We start from the raw sequence: 5,004 nt of genomic DNA, 5'->3' as shown, positions 1-5,004 counted from the left end.
GAACCCCGACTCCTTGATTCCCATCGCAGGCAAAGATGTGAATCAGGCAATGTTTCCAGAATGCAGAATTTACAAAAAGGGTGGCCTGGAGTGCTGACAAAGGCACGGGCTTTGAAGTCAGACAGACTCAAGTTAGAATCTTGAATTCATCCTTGTCCAGAGCTGTGACTTTCCTCATCTGTAAAGTGGGACTCATTGTACTTACCTGGCAGAGTTAGGCTCAGGTCTCGCAGTAGAATGGAAGCTCTCTAGAACAGTGCGGGGAGCACAGTAGACCCTGTGAAATACATGTTGAACAAATGAGTATGTTTTTAGTACATCTGGCATGTCATAGGTCTTACAAGGTGGTGGTAATTATTTCAATCTGGCACTTTTAGACTTTGGGGCCCATTTTCTTCTTTCATATTCTTAACTTCCCTTCCTGGGCAGTGTCAAGGTCCTGAGTCCTTGAGCCTCTTCTCCAGTCTCTACCAACCCATGTAGACAGGATTCTTGGAGACTACAAACTGCCCAGCATGTTAACCAGTATCCCAGTCCATGGAGATCTCTTCCTAGGATAGCACATTAGTCAGGACTCTTCAGATGGCAAGGTCAGACACTAACTCAATCCATCTTTTTTTTTTTTTTCACTGTGAATATATATTTTATTCAGTCATTTTGTTTACAGTTGAAACTCTGGGAATTCAAAACTAACATCTTTGCCCGTGAACTTCTTATAGACACCAGAAAAAGTTTTAACCTTGTGTTCCACATTGTTCTGCTATGCGTTGTCCAAGTGAACCTTTATGAGCTGCTGCCATCCAATTTCACATGGATTCTCTTGCCCACAATTTCGCTTGGGAAGACCAAGTCCTCAAGGATTGCATGGTGCACAGCTGTCAGAGTACGGCTCCTGGGATGCTTTTGCTTATTTTTTGTATGGTTTTTTTCAGTTGGCTTGGACAGAATTCTCCTCTGAGCGATAAAGACAACATGCTTCCCACTGAACTTTTTCTCCAATTCACGTACCAGCCGGACTTGGATTTTCTGGAAAGATTTTCATTGAGGAACGGGAACAAAGATTATGATAGCTTTCCCACCGACTGCCATCAACTTCAATTTTCTTGGCAGCCGTAATATTCAGCTCCATGAGCTGAGCCTTGAGGTCCGAGTTCATCTCCAGCTCCAGAAGAGCCTGGAAGATGCCAGACTTGAACTCATCTGGCTTCTCGCCTTTGGGCTTCACAATCTTGGCACTCAAAGTGAACATAGCTTTCTCCTTGGTGAGCGCTGGCTTAGGAAGAGACCCAAATCTTGTGAGAGCACTTCAAAGTCCGCAATCTGTCTTAATAAATGAACAAAGGAGCTTACTAATAGGAGGGAATGGCTTCAGGTATGGCTGAATCCAGCTGCCCAGCTAATCTCTTTACATTTCTTAAATTTGTTCTCTTTTAGTTTGAATCCACCTTCAGGTAGGCTCTGCCCTTGTGATGGGAAGATGGCGGCCCAGCTTCAGGACTACCTCTCACCAGCTCAGCACCTTAGCAAAAAGACTCCTGCCCAAGGGTTCCAATATAAACCCTAGGACTGCATTTCATTGAATGTATTATATAATGTATTGTGTAATACTTGGGTCACATGCCAAGCCGTATGGTGTATCCATTCTGGAAGCCTGGAGGTGGGGTCAACCTCAGTGAAATCAACATGGCCTGAGAACGGGGAAGGAGCAGTTCTCCAAGGGCAAGGCAGAGGTTCTTGACAGAAGAGGAGGGAGACAAGTAGATGAAAACAGCCAACATCTACCACAGAGTGGAAAACAACAACCTTGATCCTCATCAGAAACCCAAAAGGTAGTTATGATTCTTCTCATTTTGCAGAAAATGGAAGTCCAGAGAGTCTGGGGACCCTACCCAAGACCCATAGTGTGTCGGTGGCAGAGTCGGAGTGGGAATCCCCAAGCCTGTGTTCTTGCCAGGACTTCATAGAAGGAGGTGAGCCTCGCAGCAGGTCATGAACTAGCAGTTGGAAGATAAGTGAAAGATACAGATGGGCCCAGAGTCCCAGCTTCCACAAGGGGAAACTTCTGGGCCCAGGCAAGACTGTTTGTGGTTCTCACTGTCATCTGTGCTGAGTAGCACAAGTCTCAAGATAATGAGGTGCTTGCTTTTCTTCATCTTTCCAAAATGCCAGAGCATGTTGCTGGTCATGTTTGCAAATCTTATAAGCAATTTATAATTTTATTTTGATTGTCTCAAGTCAGAAATAATTTGACCTTGGCATTATTAAGAATTCTATTTTCAAACTTTTTTTTTTCCCCAGACTTTTTGGTGGCTCTGTTTATTTGGAGAAGCCTTTATATCTTCACACAGCTGGGATCTTCCAAGAAGGTTTTGGATGAGTATGCCTCAATTCAGTCCTGGAAACCTAAGCTGCATTTGCTTCCTTTCCTCCTGATCCATCTCCAGCCCTCATTCAATTCTAAGTCTCATCACGCCATTGAAGGCTGCCCTGCTAGTTTCAAGCCTGTGCTGTCTCCTTTGTTTAGCTATGGCCCTGCATATCCAGGCTGCAGAAAGAACAGCTTTGCAGACTCCAGACCTGGTTCCAGGTGTCTGCACTCATAATTTATGTTGCCCTTCAATTTTCCTATGGAATCTTGCCCTTCAAGAATTGGTGCCACATGAAGTTTCTAAGGGGCTTTCAAAACTGTGAAGCAATATAAATGGTAGATGTTATAAAATCTAAGTTCATTTGTCCATGTTATTCTCTATTTGTTGATTCCTTCCTCGTTGAAAATTGGAATATAGATGGTAGATAGATAGATTTTAATTTTTGGTCTGTCTCCTTTACTAAACAGTAAGCTCCATGAAAACATGGATCATCACTGTCTTATTCAGCATTATATTCTCAGCATACGGTATTGTCCTGGTAGAAATAGATTCTCAATAAATGCTTGCTAAGTGAATGCATGCATGAGTGAATGAATGAATGAATGTGCAAGTGGATGAGTGTGTGGAAAACATGGTCTGGCTTTCCCAACTGGATGAGAAGGCAAAGGTGATGGAGTTAGCTCCATCTGTTGCTTTCTAGTGATGTAGCCTTAGGCTGAGCTATCTGTTTCAGTTTTCTCATCCTCGAAATGGGGAAAATACTTCACTGAGGACACTAAAAGATCACCTATGTGAATTCAATGCTTGATACAGTAAGCGCTCATTAAATGTCGGCTCCCTTCTCTCTGCCCTTCTTGGAGATTCCACAATGCCTAAAACAGTGGGCAAATACTGAGTGTTTAGTGAATACTTTTCATGGACAGATGAACAAGTTTATCAGAGTGATGGTGGATACATGTTGGATGTGGGATTTTCATTCTGGCTTGAGGGAAAACTGTGAGATGTATAACTGAACCGAGAATTCAGATAAGCACTGAGCATCACAAGAAGTTGGGATGGGGAGGTCGGTCGGGTCTGTGTGCATGTGCTTGTGTGTGCATGTGCGCATGTGAATATGGGGAGAGGGTGTGCAAGGGAACACAGTTATCCAGAGTCCACTTATTCTAGTTTGGAATTTAAAAAGTTAAATTCTAAAAAGTTTAAGTTTAGAATTAAATAGGTTCCTGGCAGCTCCTGGAAATTCTTAAGAAGGAAAAATATAGTGGATATAGTGGAAATCCTTTTTTTTTTTTTTTTTTTTGAGAAGGAGTCTTGCTCTGTAGCCCAGGCTGGAGTGCATTGGCACGATTTCAGGTCACTGCAACCTCTACCTCCCAGGTCCTGGTTCAAGTGATTCTCCTGCCTCAGCCTCCTGAGTAGCTGGTATTACAGACGTGTACCACCATGCCCAGCTAATTTTTTTGAATTTTCAGTAGGAACAGGGTTTCATCATGTTGGCCAGGCTGGTCTTGAACTCCTGACCTTGTGATTCACTCACCTTGGCCTCCCAGAGTGCTTGGATTACAGGCGTAATGAGCCACCGTGCCTGGCCCAAAAAGGAAAAATATAGTGGGAATGCTTCTAGCATCTGCATAAAGGACAGATTTGAACAGGGAAAAGCTGCAAAGCATGTTCTAGTAATCTAGGAAAAAGAGAGAAAGGACTGGTACTCAATAAACCATTTTGACATCAAAAACTAAGGAGAGGCAGGTCTTGAAGACTCCTTGGATCCATAAATCAAGAAATCCTTTTTGGATATTGAGCAAAAGAGAAAAAGGGTTCAAATTTGTTTTTACTTTTCCTTCTAAAATTATAAATGTGCATTTTTTCATTGCAAAATAATGTAGCTCCACTACATATTTCCACTAAGACATAATTAGAAAATGAAAGAAAAAATAATCAACCACAATTCTATAACCAGAACACCACTGTAACTTCATTTTATGACCCCACATCTATAACTTCAGGAGAATGAATGAGTCTGCTGTGTTTGTGATGGGAACATAGAGAAAGGGTCAGAAGAATGTTAAAGAGAGGTCATGGCTGAACTCACTTGCTCATTTGCTTATTTGATTCGTAACCACAAGTGAGACCTCAACAGCAAAAGCCACATCTTGATATTGTGTTGGAATCTCCCTGCCTCTTCAAGCAACTCTGTGTGGCAACAATGTCAGGTTACCTCCAGCATGATCATCAGGGTCCTCTCCCTTCCCCACCACGTAGTAAACATTTTAGTCTAGTTAATTTTTAACATTTTTTGCATCTGCTACCACTTTCTTATTGCATATGATCTTCTTTTGAAAACATTCCTTACTGTGTGTAGTCCTGGCAATCTGAATTTGCTCTGACACATGTGTAGGTCAATGGTTGCTTGCCCTGTCCATCTGCTAGATGATCCCATCTTTTCTATATTCTCCTGTTAGTTCTAGGAAGGTTGGTTCATCAACCTGTTGGTCTGTAGGTCAGCTGGCTAACTAGATTTGAGGGAAGTAGACAGGTTAGCCTTACAATCCACTGGCTCACGGACAAAACAATCCATCCGTCTATCAGTTGGTCTGCGGGCTGGCCATTAGTCCAACTGTCCATCTATTGGGCA

At 42.6% G+C, this 5,004-nt stretch overlaps 1 pseudogene; it reads right to left on the bottom strand.

The window, feature by feature from the left end:
* Nucleotides 1–661: 661 nt before the first annotated feature.
* LOC108317346 lies at nucleotides 662–1,249 on the bottom strand (annotated as a pseudogene).
* Between the last annotated feature and the right edge of the window lie 3,755 nt (nucleotides 1,250–5,004).

The sequence above is a fragment of the Cebus imitator genome, unplaced genomic scaffold, assembly GCF_001604975.1.
Source record: "Cebus imitator isolate Cc_AM_T3 unplaced genomic scaffold, Cebus_imitator-1.0 Scaffold200, whole genome shotgun sequence".
Lineage (NCBI taxonomy): Eukaryota > Metazoa > Chordata > Mammalia > Primates > Cebidae > Cebus > Cebus imitator.
The sequence above is the reverse complement of the archived record's forward strand: the minus strand, read 5'-3'. Positions and strand labels throughout refer to the sequence as shown.